This window comes from Callithrix jacchus, chromosome 3, assembly GCF_049354715.1.
Source record: "Callithrix jacchus isolate 240 chromosome 3, calJac240_pri, whole genome shotgun sequence".
Taxonomy (NCBI): Eukaryota; Metazoa; Chordata; class Mammalia; order Primates; family Cebidae; genus Callithrix; species Callithrix jacchus.
Window position 1 is genome coordinate 30,095,179 of NC_133504.1, and position 27,903 is coordinate 30,123,081.

General features: G+C 41.8%; 1 protein-coding gene and 1 pseudogene across 1 annotated transcript in view; both read right to left on the reverse strand.

Moving 5' to 3' along the window:
* Positions 1–27,903, reverse strand: part of TRIM60 (tripartite motif containing 60) — a 77,304-nt gene that overhangs the window by 21,541 nt on the left and 27,860 nt on the right. The window lies entirely within an intron of this gene.
* LOC100406175 (echinoderm microtubule-associated protein-like 4 pseudogene) lies at positions 20,444–27,894 on the reverse strand (annotated as a pseudogene).

Here is a 27,903-nt window from a genome sequence, read left to right on the forward strand (position 1 = left end):
AGAAAGACCCTGTCTCCTACCCTCCAAAAATGCTTTATGAAATAACAGGGAAGTATTTGCAAGATTACCCAGGGGTTCCAAGAAGTACCAAAAGTATCCATAGTAGGTATGAACATCTGAAGACCCCTGAAGTGTTGTCCTGTGAAATGAAGAATGAGCCTGGCATGGTGGCTCATGCCTGTAATCTCAGCACTTCGGAAGGCAGAGGCGAGTGGGTCACCTGAGGTCAGGAGTTCGAGGCTGGCCTGACTAACATGACGAAACCTCATCTCTACTATAAATACAAAAATCAGTCAGGTGTGGTGATGGGCATCTGTAATCTCACCTGCTCAGAAGGCTGAGGCAGAAGAATCACTTGAATCTGGGAGGCTGAGGTTGCAGTAAGCCAAGATTGCACCATTGCACTCTAGCCTGGGAGACAGAGCAAGACTCAGCATCCAAAAAAAAGAAAAAAAATGAGAGTTGCAGTCTCCCTGTCCAATGTTTAAGTCTGCCCAAAATGATCAGCATATTTGAGGCACATTTCATACTAGATCCTAAAACTGCCAACCCTAAACTTACTATCCCAGAAAACGGAGTGCAATATTTGAGATGAAGAAACAGTATTTTGCTTGTAACATCAAACCATTTATTAAACCTTTTTTTTTTTTGAGACAGGGTCTCACTTTGTCACTCAGGCTGAGTGCCGTGGTACAATCTCAGCTCACTGCAGCCTCGACCTCCTGACCTCAAGGGGTCTTCCTGCCTCAGCTCTGCAAGTAGCTGGGACTACAGACATGCACCACCAAGCCTGGGTAAATCAATCCAACAATCTCTCTATCTCTCTCTATCTATCTATCTATCATTTGTCATCTATCTATCTATTTTGTAGAGATGGGGTTTCCACATGTTTCCCAGGCTGGTCTCGAACTCCTGATGTCAAGACTTTGGCCTGCCTCAGCTTCCCAAAATGCTAGGATTACAAGCATGAGCCACTGTGCCTGGCCAAATCATTTACTTTTTACACAGTTCTGGATCTGAAGGATTTAATACAGGCAGGCATTTTTGGCAGGTAGAGGCACAGCTGTGTGGTCCTTTGGTGTGTGTAAAGAATCTTTGCCCAGAAAGGCTTACACAGCACCATTCCTAAAGAATGGATATTGGCAATTCTAGCAACAGTTTGGTACTTACAGTATATGGGATTTTGCACCCGGAGAGCAGATTGGGCTTTTTCTGGACTATGAGTTTAGAGAGGTTTCATTTTATAATCTGAATTTGTTGACATTCACTGATACATTTACAGAAAAACTTGTGCATTATTTCTGTATTGGACCTTCTCAAAATCTCTTACAATTAAAATAGTCAAAGATGAATGGTATCTCCTGAAAGTCTGTTTCTTATATTTTCTTTCAGTGTTTTGGAGTTCTTGGAGGGTTATTCTAATAGTGATTCCTGGCCGGGTACAGGGCTCACGCCTGCAATCCCAGCACTTTGGGAGGTCGAGATGGGCGCATCACAAGGTCAGGCGTTCGAGACCAGCCTGGCCAACATGGTGGAACCCTGTCTCTACTGAAAAAATACCAAATTAGCTGGGTGTGGTGGTGTGCCCCTGCAGTCCCAGCTACTCAGGAGGCTGAAGCAGGAGAATCGCTTGAACCCAGGAGGTGGAGGTTGCAGTGAGCCGAGATCGAACCACTGCACTCCAGCCTGGGCAAGAAAGCAAGACTCGGTCTCAAAAAAAAAAAAGGGGGGATTCCTTTGGGTTTTTTTGTTGGTGGTGGTTTTTTCATTTTATTTTGTTTTGTTTTGAGACAGAGTCTTTCTCTGTTACCCGGTTTACCCAGGCTAGAGTGCAGAGTGTAGAGGGAAATCTTAGCTCACTGCAACCTCTGCCTCCTGGGATCAAGCGATTCTCCTGCCTCAGCCTCCCAAGTAGCTGGGATTATAGGCATGTGCCACCATGCCTAACTAATTTTTTGTATTTTAAGTAGAGACAGGGTTTCGCTATGTTGGCCAAGTCGGTCTCAAACTCCTGACCTCAAGTGATGTGCCTGCCTCAGCCTCCCAAAGTGCTGGGATTACAGGTGTGAGCCAACCTACAGACTTTATGCTAGCTCCTTCAAATGTTCCATGATTATTCTACGCAAAATTAAAAACAATACTATACAAGAAAAGCACACAAATATTGGCTCTCTGTCCCTCCTGTTTGACAGATAGCCAAACCTTCTTGCGCACCAGCATCCTCATTTCAGAGACACTATTTAGAAAGTGAAGGCCAAACAAAAAGGATTTGACTGTGTTAGGTACCTGGTCACCAGGGATGCCTTAACTCTGGAAGAGTGGGTATTGTCATTATCAATGACCCCATCCTTGATCTCAGTGACATGGAGTACATGTTCCATTATGTTCTACCCATGGCAAGTTCCATGCTACCATCAAGTCAGAGACTAGGAAGCTTGACATCAATTGCATTCTCATTCCCATCTGGCCCAATTAAAGAGCATTCTGTTAATACATAAATAAGTGGCCTGTATTCTTAAAAAATATTAATGTTATGAAATGGAAAACTTTTCCCAATGAAAGGATACTAAAGAGATGTCAAAACTGAACACATGGCATAATGCTTGGATTTTCTCTTGTCATAATGGACATTTTTAGGATAATTGCAATATTGGAATAATGATTAGATGATTAGAAGACAGTTTTGTAGCAATGTTAATTTTCTGATTTTAATCATTAGTAGTTATTACTGAGAAATATTATTTTAAGAAATACACCCTGAAATATTTAGAGATAAAAGGACATATGGTTGCAACTTGAGTGGTTCAAAAATATATTTTTCTTATTTATTTATTTATTGTTGAGATGGAGTTTTGTTCTTGTTGCCCAGGCTGGAGTGCAATGGTGCAACCTCAGCTCACTGCAACCTCCGCCTCCTGGGTTCAAGCTTTTCTCCTGGGTTCAAGCCTACCAAGTAGCTGGGACTATAGGTGCATGCTACAATGCCTGGCTAATTTTTGTATTTTTAGTGGACACGGGGTTTCACCATGTTGGCCAGGCTGGTCTTGAACTCCTGACCTCAGGTGATCCACCCGCCTCGGCCTCCCAAAGTGCTGGGATTACAGGTATTAGCCACCATACCTGGCCTATTCATATTTTTTACAGAAGATTGAGCGAGACAAGGATAAGAGAAATGCAGAAAAATGTTAATATTTCAGGATCTGCTTAAGAGTATTTGGAAGATTGTTGTATTATTCTCGTAACTTTTCTGAAATCCTGAATTAATATTAAAATAAAAGAAAAATTTAAACTTGGTAGTATGTAAAATTCTTTTGGGTGGATAATTTACCTTAGATTCAAAAACTGTTATTATAAAATATATTTTGATATATATAACATACATTTTTTTTGTTTTTCTGTAGAGAAGGGGTCTTGCTATGTTGCTCAGGCTGATCTTGAACTCCTGACAAGCAGTCCTCCTGCCTTGGCCTCCCAAAGTGCTGGGATTATAGGTGTGAGCAACCACACACAGCCTATAACTTATAAAATATATGAGTGCATACAGTGTGTGCTATATAGACTGTATTTCAATTGGAAGAAAAGTTCGTCAGTAACCCTAATTGGAAATTTCCAATGAGATAATCAGATGGCATTGGAATTAGGCAGATTAATCCCAAGAAACTATTACAAGTGCTCCCATTATCTTTACCTTCCATCATTAGTGGAGATTGTAATTTTCATGCTGGATAAATAAAAAGGGGCATATGTGGATCGGCTCTTGTGTGAAAAACACTCTCAAACCAAGTTACAACCAAACAATACATTTTAAGGAACCTAATAGCTTGGACCTGAGCAAGTCAGTAGCTTGGTGTCAAGGTGCAGGCCTGGTCAGAGGATTTATGCGCTGGCTACCCTGTGAACTGGATCCTGCCTCCCCAGCAGTGCTCTCAGACCAGCATCATCAGTATCACCTAGAAATATGTTAGAAATGCCAGTTCTGGAACTCCCACTCAGACCTACTGAGTCCGCATCCTCTGGAATGGGTCCCAACAATGTGTGTTTTCACATGGCCTATAAGTGACTCTGACTCATGGTTAAGGCCATCATCAGCATTGTTTTCAGGGATGTACTGTGTTCCTTTGTATAAATAAAGCATAATTTTCTTAATTGTTCTACAACAAATGGGAAAATCTCTACGGCATCCTAACTTGAACTGTGTGCCTCTTGTACTGTGCAAGGGGAATTCTCATATTTAAGGATCTTTTAAATTGGAATTTAAGTATTGGAAGTAAACAAAAACTGTCTTTGAAAAAAATCACGAAAAACAAATTAATTAATTAGAAAGAGAAAAACACCAATATTCCTAATAATGAAGGTACATAAAATTTGCCATTTTCCCAAAAATGATGGAAAAAGAAGACAGCAAATGGGGATTATGGGGAGTGGTGGGATGGGAGTAGAGAGTAGCATTTTATTTGTTTATTTATTTATCTATTTTTATAAAGATGGGGTTTCACCATGATGGCCAGGCTGGTCTTGAACTTCTGACCTCAGGTGATCCACCCACCTCGGCCTCCCAAAGTGCTAGGATTACAGGTGTGAGCCATTGCGCCCGGCTGAGAGTAGCATTTTAAGCAAAACCCTCGCAGAAGACCTCATAACAAAATAGGCCAGGCACAGTGGCTCATGCCTGTAATCCCAGCACTTTGGGAGGCCTAGGCAGGCAGATCACCTGAGGTCAGGAATTTGAGATGAGCCTGGCCAACATGGCAAAACCCGTCTCTACTAAAAATACAAAAAATTAGGGGGGCGCCTGTAATCCCAGCTACTTCAGAGGCTGAGGCAGGAGAATTGATTGAAACCGGGAGGCAAAGGTTGCAGTGAGCTGAGATGGTACCACTGCACTGCAGCCTGGGTGACAGAGTGAGATTCTGTCTCAAACAAAAACAAACAAACAAACAAAATTGACATTTGAGCAAAGACTTGAAGGAAGAGAGGATTCTAGGCAACAAATTGAGAGAAACATGGTCCACCCAGCAAGAGCAACGAAAAGCAAAGGCCTTGAGACTGGAGCCCGTGTGGCCTATCAGAGGACTGAGAAGAAGGCCTCAAGGCTATGGAAGAGCAATCAAGGGAAAGGCACAGCTGAGCTGAAGAGGTAGTAGGGGCCAAATTGTGCTGCCTGGGAGGGCACTGGAGTGAAGTAGACATTTGTTTCTTTCCTCTTTCTGTCATGCATCAACTGTATCTGTGATACTTTTATAGTTACTAAATCATTGTCATTGTTTACAATCGTTTCATAAACTAGCACTTATCAGAAATGAACTGTATAATTTACAGATGAGATAAGGTAGGAGAAATTAACATGGCTTTGATGAAATGTTTCCGAGACAACTGTGTTGGTGAATTCCTTTGACAGGTCTTTCCTGATGATAACTGGTTTTAAGGATACATTCTCAAAATGATGAAATGTTTAGAATGCCTAAAAATTTACCTTATGTCTTGAATCCCTTTCTACCCCTTTTAGATGTGTGCAGAGAAAAAGTGTTGTAACCTGTGCTTGCCCCATGGGACATGGTTTTTAGACTGTCAGTCACTCTGGAGACCTCCACAGCTACTTACTCACACAGCTCCTTTGCTCTAAGGAGCCAGTGCCAGAGCTCCCAATCATACATGCTTGTGGGTTTCAATCTACTACCTGCAAGGTGATTGATCTCTGGCCTGGCTAGAAGACAACTAAAATATTAACCCTGTGAAGATTAGTGAGCTAATACAGAGTAAGTTCTTAAAACAGTGCCTGCCACGTAGTAAGAACAAAATACCTGTTGTTAATAAAACATTTTATTGATGTGTGTGTGTGTGTGTGTGTGTGTGTGTGTATCTGTTCTGTGTGTAAAGATACGGTCTTGCCATCTTGCCTAGGTTGGTCTTGACATCAGGTGACCCCCCTGACATTAGGTGATCCTCATGTTTCAGCCCACCAATGTGTTAAGATTACTGGCCTCGGCCACTGCTCCCAGCCCAAAATACATATTAGTGATCACTTTTTTTTTTTTTTTGATAACAAGTCTCACTCTGTCACCCAGGCTAAAGTACAGTGGTGCTATCTTGGCTCATTGTAGCCTCCGTCTCCTGGGTTCAAGCAATTCTCCTGTCTCTACCTCCTGAGTAGCCCCGCACCCAGCTAAGTTTTGTATTTTTAGTAGAGACAGGGTTCCTTGAGCCGGCCTGGTCTTGAGCTCCTGGTCTCAAGCGATCTGCCTGCCTTGGCCTCCCAAAGTGCTGGTATTACAGGCGTGAGCCACTGTGCCCAGCCAAGTTATTACTATTTTGAATGCTGAAAATTTCCTTGGCTTCTATTGTGGTACAGAAAATAGATCATACAGAAACCTGATTATATTACCCATAACAGTGTGTAAACAAACAACAACTAGGCACACAGTTACTTCCAGATTAAATGTATCTTCTGGTCCAAGCAAACTAAATTATTGCCTCTTTCTCTTTCCCTCTCAAAAAGAGACGATTTGTCATTTTCTTCTATTACTGATCTAAAATGACTTTCTACTTTTATAATGATCTGGTGTCCACAGGCATTGAAATAGTTTGTCTAAATTTAGTTTTCTTGATCTCTCAGCAACTTGATATTGCTGACTGGTCTCAGACTGTACCTTGTCAGTTTGTTTAATATATAATTCCTCTTCCCCTATTCAACACCCTTAGATGGGAATGATTCCCAGTTTCTTTCTCTGGCTCTTTTTTCAGGTAACATCAGTGGCTCTTCGTCCTAAGTCTCCCAGGGAGAACAGAGTCCACCAGACAGTTCACTCTTAATAACACTGCATTGATATTCAACGGAGCCTCTTCTGGGGGAAACTCATTTGGGCTTTCCCATGGGTTTAGAGTCCCAGCTATCAGAAAACTGCACCCCACTGCAGTGGCTTATGCCTATAATCCCAGCACTTTTGGGAGGCTGAGGCAGGAGGATCACTTGAACTCAGGAATTTGAGACTGGCCTGGGCAACATGGTGAGACCCCATTTCTACCAAAAATAAAAAAAAATCAGCTGGGTGTGGCCCTGCATGACTGCAGTTCCAGCTACTTGGGAGGCTGAGATGGGAGGATCACTTGGGCCCAGGAGGTGGAGGTTGCAGTGAGCGGAGATGGTGCTACGGTACTCCAGCATGGGTGACAGATCGAGACCTTGTCTCAAAGAAAAAAAAAAGGAAAAGAAAGAAAACTTTCTTTTTCAGTCCAGAAAATAGAGAGGTAACAAACTATGTTTCTTCAACTAATTACAGGTGTTATATCTGTTCTGTCAGGGAGTAGGAAAAAGGTTTTCATCTGGTAAACAACACTAAAATTAGGGGTTCTAATGACTATCATCTTATAGAAGTAGAATGGGGCCAGGCACAGTGGCTCATGCCTGTAATCCCAGCACTTTGGGAGGCCAAGGCAGGTGGATCATGAGGTAAGGGGTTCGAGACCAGCCTGATCAACATGGTGAAACCTCATCTCTACTAAAAATACAAAAAAATTAGCCAGGCCTAGTGATGCTCGCCTGTAGTCCCAGCTACTCTGGAGGCTGAGACAGGAGAATCGCTTGAACCTGGGAGACAGAGGTTGCAGTGAGCCAAGAGCTCACCACTGCACTCCAGCCTGGGTGACAGAGTGAGACTCCATCTTAACAAGAAAAAAATGAAAGAAATAGAATGGATTCCCACCCAAAATTTGGTTCAGATATTGAGACTGGTGATACTACACACACACCAAAATACTATGTTAAAAAATCTAATTGTCTGATTAGGCTTTTAGGGAGAAGTAGGACAGGTTTCTCTAACTGGCTTGAAATGGCTTGTGAGCAGAAAAACTAGCTGCTGGTTTTTATTTAGTTTACAGAATGGTAGTGAAACTGAGTGTTTCCATGTGTGTGAAGGGGCTTGTGTGGGTTGAATTTCTCACCTGCACCAAGAGAGAGCACCTGGGTTTTCCTATAATGGTGCCCAGATGTGGGGCAGAAAGATAAAGATGAGGAATGGTAAAATTTAAAAGCTGGGAGGCACAGTGGCTTACGCCTGTAATTCCAGCACTTTGGGAGGCTGAGGCAGGCGAATCGCAATGTCAGGAGTTTGAGAGCAGCCTGGCCAATGTAGTAAAACCCTGTTTCTACTAAAAAAAAAAAAATTAGCTGGGTGCAGTAACAGGCACCTGTAATCCCAGCTACTCAGGAGGCTGAGTCAGGAGAATAACTTGAACCCGGGAGATAGAAGTTGCAGTGAGACAAGATTGTGCCACTGCACTCCAGCCTGGGTAACAGAGTTAGACTCTGTCTCGAAACAAAGAAAAATCTGGCAGCAGTCACACATCATAGGATACATTCAGATTCTTTTTTTTTTTTTTTTTTGAGACTGAGTCTTGCTCTTTTGCCCAGGCTGGAGTGCAGTGGTGCGATCTCGGCTCACTGCATCCTCCACCTCCTGGGTTCAAGTGATTCTCCTGCCTCAGTCTCCCAAGTAGCTGGGACTACAGGCATGTGCCACCATGCCTGGCTAGTTTTTGTATTTTTAGTAGTGACGGGGTTTCACATTGTTGGCCAGGCTAGTCTCGAACTCCTGACCTCAGATGATCCACCTGCCTTGGCATCCCAAACTACTGGGATTACAGGCGTGGACCTCTGAGCCCTCCTGGGATTCTTTATCTGACTTATAGAAATGTCTTTGTTGAGACACTAAAAAATATACCCACAGGATTATAAATCATTCTACTATAAAGACACATGAACATGTATGTTTACAGCGGCACTGTTCACAATAGCCAAGACTTGAAACCAACCCAAATGCCCATCAGTGACAGATTTGATAAAGAAAATGGGGCACATATACAGGATGAAATATTATGCCATCATAAAAAAGGATGAGTTCATTTCCTTTTCAGGGACATGGGTAAAGCTGGAAATCATTATTCTAAGCAAACACAAGAACAGAAAACTAAACACTGCATATTTTCACTCATAAGTAGGAGTTGAACAATGAGAACACCTCATTGATGTGTTCAGGTTGATGGGTGCAGCAAACCACCATGGCACGTGTATACCTATGTAACAAACCTGCACATTCTGCACATGTACCCCAGAACATACAGTATATTTTAAAAATTATGATACAGATGAACTTGGTAAAACTCACAGTGTCACCATAGGATACTGTTAAAAATCAAATTGCCCTCTTATCCCACACCCAGGCTTCTCTGCAGAGTTGTCATTCATAAATTTCTTCCATATCATTCCAGAAAATGGAAGAATATGCATCTTATGCATATCAGCATACAAGCAAAGAAGCCCTTTTTAGTTTGTTTTCACACCAATGGGAGCAAGCTATATTCAGTGTTCTGCATTTTATTTTACTTTCATCCTGTGCCAGAGGAGGGAGGAATCCTGGCTTATCAGCCAGCCTGGATGTGGAGCAGAAGGAGAAAAGGGGGTGAGAATTAATAATGTCAGTAGTCAAACATCAAAAATAAAGTCGCACTCTTTATTAGAAGCACCTGCCAAGAATATAGCAAGAGAATATATCATATAGCACAGTCTTTCAGGTAGGACACCATTGTTCTCTGACGATTTCGATTGTAAGAGATGTTGAAAAATGTTCAAAGCAGAAATAAGGCATACATTTTTCTGTAAACACGTCAGTATGATCCATTATTCAAAGAAAATAAACTACAAAATGAACCCTCTCCCAGCTCATCGGTCAGAAAAAGCCCAGTCTGTTCACCTGGGGCTAGATCCCCTATACTGCACGTATTGGTGAGTTGCTGGAGTTGCCAACATCCATTCTTTTTGTTTGTTTGTTTTTTGTTTTTTTGAGACGGAGTTTTGCTCTTGTTGCCAAGGCTGGAGTGCAATGGTGTGATTTCGGCTCACCGCAACCTCTGCCTCCCGGGTTCAAGCCATTCTCCTGCCTCAGCCTCCCAAGTAGCTAGGACTACAGGCACACACCACCATGCCCAGCTAATTTTTGTATTTTTAGTAGAGATGGGATTTTACCATGTTGGCCAGGCTGGTCTCAAACCTCTGACCTCAAAGTAATCCACCTGCCTTGGCCTCCCACAGTGCTGGTTTTGCAGGTGTGAGCCACTGCGCCCGGAACAAACACCCATTCTTGGTGACGGTGCCGTGTGAGCCTCTCTGGGTAAAGATTCTTTTTTTTTTTTTTGAGACGGAATCTCACTCTGTCACCAAGGTTGGAGTGCAGTGGCATGATCTCAGCTCACTGAAACCTCTGCTTCCCGGGTTCAAGTGATTCTTCTGCCTCAGCCTCCCAAGTAGCTTGGGAGGCACATAGCACCATGCCTGGCTAACTTTTGTATTTTTTAGTAGAGACGGGGTTTCACCATGTTGGACAGGCTGGTCTTGAACTCCTGATCTTGTGATCTGCCTGCCTCAGACTCCTGAAGTGCTGGGATTATAGGCGTGAGCCACCGTGCTTGACCTGGGTAAAGATTCTTTACCCACACTAAAAGATCTTATAGCTGTGCCTCTTTATTCGACCTGCCAAAATTTTTGCCAGTATTAAATCTCTCAAACCCAAGACTGTGGAGAGTAAACGGCTCTGAAATTATCAGTACAGTTAAGATTCCTCGCTGCAGATGTCACACTTTCTCTATTTACAGGGATAATAAATTTCGGGTGGGCTGGACATGGTGGCTCATGCCAATAGTCCCAGCACTTTGAGAGGCTGAGGCAGGAGGCATACTTGAGGCCAGGAGTTTGAGACTAACCTGAAGATACATGCACATGTATGTTCACAGCAGCACTATTCATAATAGCAAACACATGGAATCAACCCAAATGCCCATCAGTGATAGCCTGGATAAAGAAAATGTGGTACATATACACCATGGAATACTCTGCAGCCATGAAAAGGAACAAGATCGGCCGGGCATGGTGGCTCACGCCTGTAATCCCAGCACTTTGGGAGGCTGAGGTGGGTAGATCATCTGACATCAGGAGTTTGAAACCACCCTCAACATCAAGGTGAAACCCTGTCTCAGTAAATAAAAAATAAAATAAAATAAAATAAAAAATAAAGGAACAAGATCATGTTCTTTGCCGGGACATAGATGGAGCTGGAAGCTGTTATTCTCAGCAACCTAATGCAGGAACAGAAAATCATACACCTCAGGTCAGGCGCGGTGGCTCAAGCCTATAATCCCAGCACTTTGGGAGGCCAAGGTGGGTGGATCACAACGTCAAGAGATCGAGACCATCCTGGTCAACATGGTGAAACCCCGTCTCCACTAAAAATACAAAAAATTAGCTGGGCATGGTGGCGCATGCCTGTAATCCCAGCTACTCAGGAGGTTGAGGCAGGAGAATTGCCTGAACCCAGGAGGCGGAGGTTGAGGTGAGCGGAGATCGCGCCATTGCACTCCAGCCTGGGTAACAAGAAAAAAGGAAAAAGGTGATTAAATCCAAGATGGCCGACCACTAACAGCTCAGGATTGTAGCTCCCAGTGAAAGCTCAGAGAAGGAGACGACGCCACATCATTAGACGAATTTTTGTCACTCACCGATTAGCCGATTCCCAGTGGAGGAGCCCCATGGGTCGCCAGCGCGACTCTTGTGGCCGCCGCAGCGGTTTTGCCGGCGTCTCGGCGCAGCAGCTCTTCATGCAGAGCCAACGGGACTGCTTCCCCTACTGACCGGAGTTTGGAGCTCCGGGAAGTCAGAGCTGCTTGTTGCGGACTCAAGAGGGAAGCCAGACCAGAGATTCCTGGGCAGAAGAGCACCATCAGTCTTATCGCTGCTATTTAGGCTGCCACAGTGGGTTGCTCGGATCCCAGCACTGGGAATCAATAAGTCGGACGTCGACTCAGAAAACTAATTAGAAAGGTGGTTCATTTACAATGAAGGGAAAAAAACAGCCTAAGAAGGCCAAGTATACTCAAAATCAGAACCCATCAGCAGTGGAACAAGCCCTGATGGAAAAGGACTTATCAGCAACCGAACAAGCCCTGATGGAAGAGGACTCATCAGTAACGGAACAAGCCCTGATGGAAAAGGACTGTGTTCCATTATCTGAAGTAGGCTTTAAAAGGTGGATGATAAGAAACTTCTGGGAGTTGAAGGAACTTGTTCTAACCCAATGTAAAGAAACTAAGAACTTGGAAAAAAGGTTAGATGAAATGTTGAAAAGAATAGACAATATAGAGAGGAATACAAATGAACTTATGGAGTTGAAAAATACAACACGAGAACTCAGTGAAATATGTACAAGCTTAAACAGCCGAATGGATCAAGCAGAAGAAAGGGTATCAAAGGTAGAAGACCAACTTAATGAAACAAAACGACAAGACAAGAATAGAGAAAAAAGGATAAAAAGGAATGAGCAAAGTCTCCAAGCAATATGGGACTATGTGAAAAGACCTAATATACGCTTGATTGGTGTACCTGAATGTGAGGGAGAGAATGAAGTCAAGCTGGAAAATACTCTCCAGGACATTATCCAGGAAAATTTTCCTAATTTAGCAAAGCAGGACACTATTCAACCCCAGGCAATACAGAGAACACCACAAAGATATTCCTCAAGAAGACCAACCCCAAGGCACATAATCATTAGATTCACCAAGATCGAAACGAAGGAGAAAATATTAAGGGCAGCCAGAGAGAAAGATCAAGTCACCCATAAAGGTAAGCCTATTAGGCTTACAGCAGATCTCTCAACGGAAACCCTACAAGCTAGAAGAGAGTGGGGGCCAATATTCAATATACTTAATCAACAGAACTTTCAGCCCAGAATTTCATATCCTGCCAATTTAAGCTTTACATTTGAAGGAAAAATAAAATCTTTTAGGAACAAGCAAGTACTCAGAGATTTTATTACCACCAGGCCTGCTTTACAAGAACTTCTAAAAGAAGCATTATACACAGAAAGGAACAACCAGTATGACCCTTTCTAAAAATACATCAAAAAGTAAAGAGCATTAACATAAAGAAGAATTTTTATCAACGAAAGGACAAAATAGCCAGTTAACAAATGGCAGCAACCCTAAATTTAAATCGACCAAATCTCCCAATCAAAAGATACAGACAAAATCTAACGCTATATCCAAAGATATACATAGACTGAAAATAAAGGGTTGGAAAAAAAAAACCAAAAACATACCAACCAAATGGAGAGCAAAAATAAATAAATAAGAAGCAGGAGTTGCAATTTTCACATTTGACAAAATAGATTTCAAAGCTACAAGGATACAAGGGTAAAAGGATTAATGTAATAATAAGAGATCTTAACACCCAGATACATAAGACCCATAATGAGATTTAGATTCAATGAGACAATAAATTGATAACGATACCCGGGACTGGAACTAAGATCCAGAACAAATAAACTCAATAGAGCTCTCCATGTTAAACACACAAAATATATATTATCCACAAAATCTAACGATATATCTGAAGATATAAAAAGACTCAAAACAAGGGGATGGAAAAAAACTCACCAACCAAATGGAGAGCAAAAATAAATAAATAAAAAGCAGGAGTTGCAATTCTCACACTTAATAAAATAGATTTCAAAGCTACAAGGATGCAAGGGTAAAAGGATTAATGTAACAATAAGAGATCTTAACACCCAGATACATAAGACACATAATGAGATTTAGATTCAACGAGACAACAAATTGATAACGATATTCCGGACTTGAACTCAGAGCCAGAACAAATAAACACAATAGAGGTCCCCATTTTAAACACATAAAATATGCATTAACCACTTTAAACACTCAAAATATTGATCGGCCATTATTGAAACCTATTTTAGGAATGAAGTAATATTCCTTTTTCCCTCTTTTTCTTTTTTCCCCCTTCTTTTTCTCTTTTTCCCTAAAAAAAAAAAAAAAAAAAAAAAAAAAGAAAAAAGGAAAAAAAGAAAAAAGAAAATCATACACCTCATGTTCTCACTTATAAGGTGGAGCTGACAATGAAAACACATAGACACAGGGAGGAGAACACTCTGGGGCCTGGTAGGGGGTGGGGTAGGGGAAGGGATAGCATTAAGAAAAATAGCTAATGCATGCTGGGCTCAGTACCTAGGTAATGGGCTGATAGGTGCAGCAAACCACCATGGCATATGTTTACCTATGTAACCAACCTGCACATCCTGCACATGTACCCTGGAACTTAAAATAAAAATAGAAATAAACACTTCTCAGTTTTTTCATACAGCATACCTTTTCATGAGAAAATATGGTCTGAAATTGGGCTTTTGTTTTTAGTTTCTCTTCAACATCCTCCTCTTCAATAAGAATTGAACTGGCATGAATTGCAATTTGTTTCTTTTACAAGAAACACTTCAATTGTTCAAAATCAGAGAGTACATTCTTCCTTGACTTTTCCATTTTAAATTCAAGATTCTGAAGTGTGCATTTCACACCCCATTTTAGCACCTTCAACTTACTTCTTCAGAGACGAATGTAGCTTTTGAGCCTCCTCCTGTGCCTGGCTGCCGCTTGCTCAATGGGCAGGAGAAAATAGTCTCCATAGCCGAGGAGACCCTGCCCAGAGGACACCACAGCTCCAGGTCCTTCTCACAGCACAGGGCCAGACGCTGACTGCACTTCCCACACAGGAGTTCCTCTTCCTGCCCTTCCCTCTTGCTCCTCATGGGGGTTGAAGCTGCTGAACAGTATCAGTCATGTGGCACAATTGATGTTGCTCCTGAGGCTCTCATCAGGGCACCAGTGGGGGCAAACGGGACAAGGGAAGATGTCCTGTAGGTCCTCCCAGCACTGTGGATGCAGGAGTGACAGAAGTTGTGCCCACAGAGCGGTCCCTGTGTCTGTCAGGTAATCCAGGAAGATGCAGCAGCTGACTGGGCTTGGAGTTGGCCCCAGGACGCTGCAGAGAGCGCTGTGCGGGGAGGGATCTGTCTCAGGTTTCTTTCTTAAGAAAAGCCTTGTTTTCTTGATGTAAGAAACTTGAGAAACTGATAACTCAGCTTTCTCTCCCCTTTCTGGAAGTTAGTACCTATTAAAGTTGCACCTTCTGAAGGGTTCTTCGGCCTCTTTTCCTTCAGTTCCAGAGACAGCTTCTAAGAAGAGCCCCTCTGTGGCCAATTCGTGACCTTCCTGTGCCCTGCTGTATTCATTGGTCCCTAGGAACTGAAGGTCTGCTGTGAATCCTCTTGCTCAGGAGAGAATCACCACTGAAAGTCCTCTACTGCTTATGTGGAGAAGATGATTGTCGTTTTAAAAGGATGTTCAATCAGGCGTGTATTCTTCCTTCCTGAGCAGTACCTTAGGTTGTTCAAATGGCACAAGTGTTCCTACTAAAGATATGTTCCACCACAATTTCAATAAAAAGAGTTAGAAAAGCAGAACATGACAATTTTTCAAATCCAAATTTATTAACAGATGTAGGCAGATTGCTGTGTCTACAAACATCACAAAAAGTAAGAACAACAGACATTTTAGGATTCCTGAAGAGAGCACACCACTGACAAGTACTTTCACCAAAAAAGCAAAAGAAAAAACCCAAATCCTGAAACTAGATCTAATTAAGTTTCTAAATCCAACCACCTACTTGGAAGATTTACAGAAACAGAGAACCATGGTAAGGACAACCTCATTACACAGTTGGAAAATCACAAACCCATGAAAGCCATAGGAAAATCCACCATGTTTTTTCAACCTAGGAAAAAAAAAAAAAAATTAAAACCATGGAGAAAGAACCTAGGGATGTTTGCAGAGTTAAAAGTTATACTGTGATGCATTGACCTAATTTGGTTCCAGTTTCAAACACTAATTTTTTTCTACTATTACAATTTGATTTGCACATGTAGGTATCTGATAATTATATAAAAGTATTGCTAATTATTATAAGTTGTAATAACACTTTAATAATTGAAATATTATCTTCTAGGATATCAATGATAAAATATTTTCAGATGAAATCATAAGCTGTCTGGTGATTTGCTCCAAAATAATTGGCAGAAGAAATTGGTGGGGTTATCAAGATTGTCCAATAATTTAAATTATAGAGGTTGTTTTTTTGTTACATGCAGGTTCTTCACAGTCTTCTTCCTAGCACTATAAATGCATGAAATTCTCTACAATTAAGTTTCCTTTACAAAAGGCTGACCATGTTTCAGCCTATCAGTGCCTGCTTCGAGGCAAGTTCATTTCTCCTATTCCTTTTTTCAAGCCTCTTCTCCCATTTCACTTCATCCCAAGGCTCTCAGATTCTTTCTGCCTCCTTTTCTCTTCTCCCTCAAAATTGTCCTTAATCTTACTGTATTCTCCTTCCACTACCAATCCCATTTCCTTTCTCATCCCCACTCTTTTTAATCTCATAAAACTTTGCCAAGTTAGTGTAAACTGGGATTGAGGAAAGAGTGAGGCCAGGCATTGTGGTTCCATCTGGGTGTGTGTCCTGTGTGTGGATCCCAGGCCTGCTCTCAGATTACCTGAGTCTTCTGGGGCTGGTTCTCTGATCCTCTCCTCACCCTTTCATTATCACATGAAAACGAGGAAAACTAACCTCTGTTTCCCTTTACATTTTGTGTAACAACGAACACCAATAAAGACATATCTTCTGGAAATCTTTATCTGATTTTTTAATTTTTTGAGACAGTCTCACTCTGTCACTCAGACTGTAGTGTAGTGGCAAGATCATGGCTCACTGCAGCCTTGTCCCCTCAGGCTCAAGTGATTGTCCCACCTCAGCTATCCGAGCAGCTGAGACTACAGGTGCATGTCACCATGTCTGGCTAATTTTAAAAATTTGTTGTAGAGACAAGGTCTCACTATATTGCTCAGGCTGGTATTGAACTCCTGGACTCCAGTGATCCTCCCACCTGGGCCTCCCCACGGTACTGGGTTTACAGGCTTGAGCTATTGAGCACAGCCCGGAAAACATTTTTTAAATAATAGGATTTGGTGTGTCACAGAACTCAAGATATTCCAAGGATGGTTTGTGTTTCTCATACTTCTTTTGACTGTCTAATGATACATATGCTGATTATGCAGAGCACCTTGGACAAAATCAGTTGAGATTAGGGCAACACCACATGAGGCCCCAACAAAATGTCCAAATCTGTAATTCTCATACAATAAACAAAAGAACTTTCTCATATAAGATGTCAGAGTAAAGAGTGAACCATACACACACACACACACACACGTGTGTGTAGGATATGTATATGCTAGTATAATACCATAATAAAATTTTAATTAAATATAAACAATACATAATATTTTTTGTAGAGATGGTGGTCTCACTATGTTGGCCAGGCTGGTCTGTAACTCCTGACCTCAAACAATCTCCTATCTTGACCTCCCAAAGTGCTGTGATTACAGCCCTGGCACCAACCATGTGTAGGATATGTATATGGTAATATTATAATACCAAAATAAAATTTTAATTAAATATAAAACATATGTAATTATATATACATCTTGCTATAATATATATCTGTATGTTCATTAATACAATAAGAAAATATTTAAGTATAAATATATAGCATTGTAGATGTATATTAAAATATTTATCTTTTTTTTTTTTTGAGATGGAGTCTCGATCTATTGCCCAGGCTGGAGTACAGTGGCACAATCTCGGCTCACTGCAACCCCCGCCTCCCTTGTTCAAGTGATTCTCCTGACTCCGCCTCCTGAGTAGCTGGGATTACATGTTTGCGCCACCATGCCTGGCTAATTTTTTTGTTGTTGTTATTTTTAGTAGAGATGGGATTTCACCATATTGGTCAGGTGGTCTCGAACTTCTGACCTCATGATTTGTCCGCCTCAACCTACTAAAGTGCTGGGATTACAGGTGTAAGTCCCCAAGCCTGGCTAAAATATTTATCTTTCTAATAAAGAAAATTAATAATTAAAGATAAAAAACATGAACTCCTCAAGTTTCCTTCTGACGTGGCTACTTTCTGCAGCTTAGGTTCACACAAAGACTCCGGGCCTTTTACTGAGTCTCATTCACCTGTGGCTCTTGTTGTAATCCTCACTCAGATATTCTGCCCCCAGGAAAGAGGCTTGGTGTGGGGTGGGAAGCTGCCTTGTGTCTACCTGCCAGGGGTTCACTGGGACTCTCAGTTTCTCCCATCTTTGCAAAGCTGATATTTCTCCCTGGATCTAGCTGAGAGACACAACACAGTCCCCACTTCTTGTTTATCAATATGGTGACATCAGTTCTCTTTCAGGCTTATAACCCTTTAGGGAGTTTCCTTTCCTTTATGCAGTCAGCATGGGGGGAATGACCGGCCCCTGAATGCAGTAATGCAGTTCTCATTTTCTTTCTTTCTTTTTTTTTTAGAAAGAGGAAATATTTTGATTATTTTTTAATCTTCAGAATTTTCTGCCATGAGACAGGAGTGCATGATAGCAGCAGCTCAACATCTTCACATGAAACAATTGGATTCATTTTCATTCACAAGTTTTTCTTAAAACATCTACAACTTCATAGCCCCACCCACTTCCAACCATTATCACAGATTTAACTGGCCATTAAACAGCAGTTGCCAGCATTAAATAGCTGGAACGCTTTCTGAGTGTTAGTAGTGTCTTTTGAAACTACCGCCCAAGAGCATCATGATTATAAATCTCATTGTATGTGGCAACGCCAAAGGTGACTGATGTCCTCAAACTCCCTGCTGATCACCGAGAGCTGTATTCCCCACGTACTTAAAGAAATACTCTTTCTTCTCCAAGAGCTGCTTGTTCTTCTCAGCATGTTTCTCCCAGGGAGTGGCACATGGTGATTTGACGATTTAATCATCACTGCTGATAGGCAGATATATATGCCTGATACTTAACTGGCATGCTTTTATAACTATGTATGGAACGTACTGGAAAAAGATGGGTTGCTTGGAATCTCGCTTATTTTGAAGAGAACTATTTTGATGTTTTTTAACAGTTGTAAACAAAAGGAAAGATATATACAGATACCTAAACACATAGAGATCTACACTGAATATTTTCCATGTGGTGTGTATCTTCTTATCTAGAGATACACACAGTGTCTCCACTCACCCCATTCACACACACCCACACCCTTCCATACAGTGTGTGAATATAAATGTTGCAAATGTGTCGGGGTCCGGCACGTCTGCCTGGGGACTACCGACCCGCAGGAGTCCCCGAGACCGCCAACGTAGATGTCTCATTCAACCTGAGAGAGAGAGTGAGCGGAAAAGAAAGAATATAGAAAAGTAGAGTCTGGAGGGCTGCGTGAAGATTATGGCCAAAACGCAGCAAATTTATTTTTGTGGGTTACAGCTTTTATACCTTTTGTCTTGTTTACATTTACGTCATCTCAGCAGAAAGAAACAAAGGGGAAAACAGAAAGGAAACAAAAACTCCATAAAATAGATATCCGGGGCTTGATATCCTGCTCAGGAAGCAGTTTAAGGGGGCTAATGGTAGTAGTTTACATTTCAATGATTTTACATTCTAAAGATACAATGGCGCCCTTAAGGTGGCTGGTTAAACCTGTTTTGCATCAGGAGCTAGAACAAAGGCTTGGCTCCAGGGAAAATATGGGCAGAGGTCTCTGCTCCTCTTAGACATTTCAATTGCAGCAAGTTTATTGCTTACACAGAGACTGAAGGGGGACATGGAAGCAGACAGCACAATGTCCTCATAAACTGCAGGCCTTTGCTTTGCATTCTGTTGTTGCTTTTAGTGAGTCAGCTTACGGCCCTGTCTCACTCGACAGCCCTCGAGGTGAGGAAATGCAGTACAGGTCCAGCAGCCAAACTGAGACGAATCAACTAACTGTCTCGAGCCTTTGGCGCGAACACCACACAAATGTCCTTGAGAGTTCGCTGGAGTTTTCATATTACCAAATGATGATGAAACACCTGATTTGTATTACCCCTGAGAAGGTATTAGAAGGGAATGACAGCTCTGATGCCCTTTGGAATGGCACAATCATGTAAACTCCTGCATACTTAAGACTTCTTAACTCATCCAAAATTTCTAAACATGATTTGACCAAAAAAAATTAAAAGTATCAGGCCGGGCACAGTGGCTCACGCCTATAATCCCAGCACTTTGGGAGGCTGAGGCGGGTGGATCACGAGGTCAAGAGATCAAAACAATCCTGGTCAACATGGTGAAACCCTGTCTCTACTAAAAATACAAAAATTAGCTGGGCATGGTGGCGCACGCCTGTAGTCCCAGCTACTCGGGAGGCTGAGGCAGGAGAATTGCTTGAACCCAGGAGGTGGAGGTTGTGGTGAGCAGAGATCATGCCATTGCACTCCAGTCTGGGTAACAACAGCAAAACTCTGTCTCAAAACAATAAATAAATAAATAAATAAAATAAAAAGTATCAAAATAATGCAGCAAGTTAAAGAAATCAAAACAAAATACTTTTTATAATCAAAGTATAAACAAATATATAGGAAATACATATTTGTCAGTAATTACTCTTAAAGTAGGAAACATGTACCTAAAACCACAGCTAGCCAATAGGACTTCGAAGAAAAAAAAAAGCCTTTCCAATTCATAATAATACATGCATTGCCCAGAATAGTAGGATAGCCACATTAGACTTACAAGACTTATAGAAACTCCACCAGAAAAAAAAAATTGCTACATAGCAAGTCTGTTAACTATGCTGTTGATAAAAAAAAATGCTGTGACTGTTATCCACGCTTCTGTAAAAAAAGAATTGGCAATTTGCTGAATATCTTATCCCTTATATAATTTGTATAAAAATTGCAACAAAATCAATAAATTTCAGGCACTAATTCAATCATCTAAACTTACTGTATTGATATTTCTCCTATTATTGAGGAAACAAATTATGATGAAGTGATGAAGGCTTAGCTGAAATTAGCCAGCTGATTGTTACAGTTTAGTTTTAAAGGCATGTGTTTTTTTTTTTCCTTTCATTCACTTCAATCTCAAAGATTTGAGAATGCTTAGGCTAGTTAAGGACTCCTCAGAGGAATCTTTTTTTTTTTTAAGAAAGAAAGAAAGAAAGAGAAAAAAGGGAATAAAGAGGAGGAAAAAAGAGGAAGAGGAGGAAGGAGAGAGAACGGGAGTGTTGTTTAGTTGCCCAGGCTAGAATGCAGTCTAAAAATGGGTATTGAAAACCTTCCTTATACCATCAATTGTGCTTAATAATGGCCAACCAGTATTTCATTTGAACCTGTGAGTAGGTGTGATGTGGTACTGATAAGAGTTCATATCCTGTGTGTTTAAAGTGGAGAGTTCTATAAATGTTTATTAAGTTTACTTGTTCCGGATCTGAGTTCAAGTCCAGGATATCCTTATTAATTTTCTGTCTCATTGATCTATCTAATATTGATGTTGATATCCCACTACTACTGTGTGGGAATCCAAGTCTCTTTACAAGTCTTATGTATCCTATATTGGGTGCGTACACATCCAGGATCGTCAGCTCTTCTTGTTGCGTTGATCCTTTTACCATTATGTCCTCTTTTGATCTTTGTTGCTTTAAAATCCATTCCATCAGAGGCAAGAATTGCAACCTCTTCTTTTTATTTATTTATTTTTGCTCTCTATTTGGTTGACAAATCTTTCTCCATCCCTTTTTTTGACTCTTTATGTATCCTTGCATGTAAGATGAATCTGGATGCAGCATACTGATGGGTTTTGGTTGTATCTTTTGATTGGGGGAATTTAGTCAATTTAATTATTGCCATTTGATGTTAGCTGGCTATTTTGCCCATTAGTTGATATAAATTCTTCATTATGTTGATACTCTTTATTTTTTGGTATATTTTTAGAAAGGCTAATACTGGTTGTTCCTTTCTATGTGTAATGCTTCTTTCAGAAGCTCTTGTAAAGCAGGCCTAGTGGTAATGAAATCCCTGAGTACTTGCTTATTCACAAAAGATTTTATTTTTTCTTCAATTGTAAAGCTTAGTTTGGCTGGATGTGAAATTCTGGGTTGAAAGTTCTTTTCTTTAAGGATGTTAAATATTGGCCCCCACTCTCTTCCGGCTTGTAGGGTTTCTGCTGAGAGATCTGCTCTGAGTCTGATAGGCTTCCCTTTGTGGGTAATCTGACCTTTCTCTATGGCTGCCCTTAGTATTTTCTCCTTTATTTCAACCCTGGTGAATCTAATGATTATGTGCCTTGGGGTTGCTCTTCTTGAGGAATATCTTTGTGGTGTTCTCTGTATTACCTAGAGTTGAATATTGTCCTGCCTTGCTAGGTTGGGAAAGTTTTCCTGAATAATATCCTAAAGAGTATTTTCCAGCTTGGATTCATTCTCTTTGTCGCATTCAGGTATACCTATCAAACGTAGATTAGGTCTTTTCACATAGTCCCATATTTCTTGGAGATTTTGCTCATTCCTTTTTATCTTTTTTACTCTATTCTTGTCTTCTCATTTTATTTCATTAAGTTGGTCTTTGACCTCTGATATCCTTTCTTCTGCTTGATCAATGTGGCTGTTAAAACTTGTGCATACTTCGCAAAGTTCTCGTGTTGTATTTTTCAACTCCATTAATTCACGTATATTCTTCTCTATATTATCTATTCTTGTTAGCATTTCATCAAACCTTTTTTCAAAGTTCTTAGTTTCTTCGCATTGGGTTGGAACAAGTTCCTTCAACTCCCAGAAGTTTCTTATCATCCACCTTCTGAAGCCTGCCTCTGTTAATGGAACAAAGTCTTTCTCCATCAGGCCTTGTTCTGCTGCTGATGAGGAACTGTAATCCCCTGTAGAGGGAGAGGCATTCTGATTTTGGGTATTCTCAGCCTTTTTAGGCTGGTTTCTTCCCTTCGTTATAAGTTTATCCATCTGTCTTGTTTGTAATTACTGCCTTTCTAATTAGGTTTCTAAGTGGACGTCAATTTATTGATTCCCAGCTCCAGAATCTGAGCAACCCACTGCGCCAGCTAAAACAGCGGTGTTAAGATTGATGGTGCTTTTCTGACTCTGCACCAAAAACCGCTGTGCCAAGGTGCCAGCAAAACCGCCGCACTGGCCACAAGTGTCACGGTGGCGACCTGTGGGGCTCCTCTACTAGGAATCTCCTGGTCGGTGAACAACAAAAATTCGCCTAAAACTTTGGCGTTCTGTCGTTTTCTGCGCTTTCACTGGGAGCCACAATCCTGAGCTGCTAACGATCAGCCATCTTGGATCTCAAAAATCGCACAGTGGTTTTTGGTGCAGAGTCAAAGGAATCTATCATTTCTGAGTATTGAAGGTTTTATTATACACTGAAAGCTCTTTAATAAACCAATGCTCTCTTAGTTCTAGGATAAAACAGATTTGCATACAAGAAATTAAGGGACTGCTCCTCATGATGACTTGGAAAGGCAACACTTCTATGGTAAACTAAGAGCACATCTGGGCATCTACCGGGAGTGTAAGAAAACGGCATCATGTTTTAAGAAGGCACCACCATTGGCAAAACTGAAGTTTTTCTTAATTAAAAAGTGTCCATTACACATTTGCGGTGAGAGGATATCTCAAGAAAAGTACATTTTTTTTCTGGTTTCTTTTTCTGGAAAAGAAAGAAAAGTAGTACAGTCTGAGCCAGCAGATGATAACAGTGTTTGTGATGCTCTGGCTGTTCCTGAAGAACACATGTTCAGGTAACAAGGGGGTTGATTCTCCAGATCAATGCCACTGCTGTTCTTATTTCCAGTACTTCTATCACACCACGCACATACACAGTAACTCCTGAGACATCATTAATGTTTCTTCCAGTATTCAGTTTGGTTAATTTTCTTCAATAAACACCAAACTAAACCTTTAAGTTGGCTGTACTTGAGAGACTGAAAATAAGACCGTTGAAGAAAAATCACAGTTTTGATTGGAAACCAAAATCTCGCTGGGCACAGTGGCTCACGCCTATAATCCCAGCACTTTGGGAGGCTGAGGTGGGCGGATCACCAGGTCAAGAGATTGAGACCATCCTGGCCAACATGGTGAAACCCTATCTCTACTAAAAATACAAAATGTAGCTGGGCATGGTGGCGTGAGCCTGTAGTCCCAGCTACTCGGGAGGCTGAGGCAGGAGAATTGCTTGAACCTGGGAGGTGGAGGTTGCAGTGAGCCGAGATTGTGCCACTGCACTCCAGCCTGGTGCCTCACGACAGAGTAAGACTCTGTGTCAAAAAAAGGAACCCCAAATCTCAATCAACAGTGATTCTCTGTCACTGCCCATCCTGTTATCTGAACGTTATCACAAAATCATATGCAGCTGAAGGAGAAGAGAGTATTACTGAAGCCAGAGTGTTAGGACAAGGGTATAGTGTCTTGTTCTAACAAGGACAAGGGTAGCTTCACCCTGCTCCTTGCTTATCTCATTGGATGGCTCTTCAGAAAGAGGCTTAATGCCCCCTTCACTTTCCTCCTCGCTGTGGTCTTCACTTGGCTCCACCGTTTGTTCCAGGCTGTTCTCCAGAAGTGTGGGAGAATTTATTCAACTTTCCTCTTCAGCTGTCTTATTTAAGGCTGAGAAGGAGGCCGTGTGGGAGTATGGGATTTGGCACTTTCAGTGGAAGAGACGCGGGTTTTGGTTAGAGTAGTATCTGCTACAGTCTCATTCTGAGGCAAAGATAACTTTTCCACAAGTTTCCACTGAATGATGCTCATGTCTTTTCACAGGTTGATGTCAGGTGACTGTCACTGTGAGTAAAACTGACATTGGTGACATGGCTGCTGTGGGCACTGTACTTGTGACTGGGAGCCTTTGCTTTGGAGCAGGGATACTGAAACAGATGGACTTTACAAAAGTCATCGGCAACAGCTATCACCTTTCTATTGTGCGATCACACGAGTACATTGATATCTGTCCCATCAAGTCCTTCTGGCCAGACACCAAAGACTTGAAATCCTAGCACAAAGGCGTATGGCATTCATTCCATGTCCTTACAATCCAATCAATTTCTGATTAGTTTGCAGCCATTTGGAATGTCCCAGTACAATATTTCATAGTCTCCCGAGTTAGACATGATACACTCGTTGTCTGGGGACCTGTCAAGGTGTGTGATGTAGCTGGAATGTCCAGTGCACCTTCCATATCTGCTATATTTTTTTCCATTTTCTGGGACTATATAGAGGTAAATAAAGTTGTCATGAGATCCTACAGCCAGGAAGGTACCATCTATTGAGTAGCACATTACAGAGAGGTGTTCATTCCAGTCTGTATGGATAGAAACTAGATCTCTAGGCCTGAGTGCATTCCTGTGGCCACCACTGTGCCACCTGGATGAAAATCTACACAATGTCCTGGTTCATCTACCAGCCTGGTTCATTCCAGCCTGTGTCCCATTGAGTTCCAAAGGCCGACCTGCCTGTCCTGAGCAAATGTCAAGAGCAAATCTTTGAAGGGATGCCTGGCAAGACCTCAAAGCTCATTGGTATGACCTTGTACTTCTATTTGGAAGCCGTCATTAAATGTTCCCCTTAAAGTTTCGTGATATGCCTACTAAAAATTGATCTGCCTTTCCTTCTGCTACATCTCTATACCATACTGATCAGAAACCTCTATTTCTCTTTCAGATTCAGATCATGATCCCACAGAATTATTTTTCTGTCTTTCCCTCTTCCAGTTAATAACATCCCATTTCTCAGCTGATAAAGTGTGAACACACGGCCATTGTAGCTTTGATTTGTTTGCCCCTTTGATATACACCTTTAGGACCTCTCCCAGGTATGGGCTCTGAAGAGTTTTGTTCCATAGAAGCATGACTCCACCTGAGTCTCCAGTAAGAACATCTCTATTCCCCAAGAATGCTAAACACTGCACAAATTTTTGCTTTCCATATTTCCCCCAAATTCCCTGTTTTCTTGTTAGTGATTGCCACTCCAGGTCCAGAAGAAAATATTAGATTTACCGCGTGTTATTATGGTATTCCCATCTGTTGGGTGAAACTCTACAGCCAAAACAACTTCGTTTGTTGTCTTTATTTCTGCTCCTTTTGCTTTTTTCTGCCAGTCCCATACAGTAAGCATATACTCATTGGAGTCATCGATAACACATAAATGAACACCTGAATCTGCTTTTGAAAAATCCAGGCATCCTACTCCATGCTCAAAAGTGCCAACTCCATTAATCTGCAGTGTAGATGAGTAACAGAATCCCACGCTCTGACGTGGCGTTGTAGAGGCATTCTATCTTTATCCACGCCAGCTATCTGTCCAGTTGCAATCCTAATTTTGTCAGGATGGATAGCAAGGCATTTTACACAGTCTGTATGACCCAGGTAGTGTTGCTGAGCTCTCTCTTGATAATTAAATAGTACTACTACTGGTGCAATGAAATAAACTATTTCCCTGGTTGGAAGAAGGTAAACATTAGCTCTACAGTCCTTTTCTCATAACTATATGCCCACTCCAGTTTGAGTTTCTCAGGAGGCAGTTCTGTTCTGATGTCATCATGGTTGTCAACATCAGAAGGAGTGAACGTGGTAATTGGCCGAACTCGCATAAATATTTTAATATATTCTCCCTCTTGGTTGACGATGACATCTTTATGCTTATCTGCATTTTTGGTAACTTTTGGTATTAATTTGGGTGTTGAAGTTATTTTCGACAATTTATTACGGCTATTATCTGAATTTTCCCATGAATTATGTGACTTTGCAGCTGGCAATGGTCGTTTTATGCTTTTAGCAGCAGATGAAAGAGTTTCTTTTCCTGCAATTGAGACAGCAATCATATGACTTGGTTTTCTGTTTGCACAACTTGCATTGGTTAGACAGGACACGGGAATAGCTGCTCCAGGGCTTGGTTGGCCGTTATTTGAGACTGATTTTTTCACTGAGGCCACATGATCGTCAGAGATTGCAATACGCCTCAAAACATCAGCCAAAGTTACCTTTAGCACAGTGATTTCATCTTCTTATTGCTGAACTCCTGACTCAAGAGCTGACAGGAGATCTTGAACATCAGAAGTACTTGCAGCAGAAATGTCATCATCGAGGCTGCCGGCAAAACCGTCCATCTCGCAGGGAAAGGGCCAGGTGCCAGGCTCAGCCGGGCAGACACTTCATTCAGTGGAACCACAGAGTGGCAGACGCTGGGCCTGATGCGCTCGCTCTCTAGGTCGTCAGGCTCGGCTCCCAGCTCCCGCCTCCGTCGTCCATCCCTTTGCTTTGGGATAGTCAGCTGCTGCCGCCTGGGCCACTTCCCGTCAGGTTGGGAGCCGCGCCGCTCTCCCATTTTCTTTTCTGAGTGTATCTTCTGTACTGGGGCCTGGAAGGTTTGACTCACAGTCCTCACCTTCCGTCTTCTATCCCTGCACGGAAAAGCTTGGTCTAATCGCATCAGGGATCTGCTTTCTGGTTCCATTGAATACTTTGAAAAGTCCTTTATTTTTCTTTTTCTTTTTTCCCCATCTGTAACTTTGCTGAGGAGTCTGGTACGGCCCCTTCTGAGGTTGTAATACAGTTTGTCCCCTAAAAAGTTTGTTTCCAGAGCTGTCCTCAACTGTGTTATCCAGATTCTCAAACTCACTCGGGCAGCTCAGGTGATCTGCCGGCCTCAGTCATGCGAAGTGCTGGAATTACAGGCGTGAGCCACCGCGCACAGCCAACACATGACATTTGAACATTAGAAAACAAATGTAGCTGGCGCAGTGGCTTACACCTGTAATCCCAGCACTTTGGGAGGTCAAAGCGGGCAGATCACTTGAGGCCAGGAGTTCGAGACCAGCCTGGCCAACATAGTGAAACCCTGTCTCTACTAAAAGTAGAAAAATTAGGCAGGTGTGGTGGCACACGCCTCAGCTACTTGGGAGGCTGAGGCACAAGAATCTCTTGAACCTGGGAGGTGGAGGCTGCAGTGTGCCAACATCATGTCACTAAATTCCAGCATGGGCAACAGAGAGAGACTCTGTCTCAAAACAATAACAACAACAAACAAATGTAGAGAACCAAGGACCTATTGAAGGTATATTTAAATTTTAATTTCAAAACTATTCT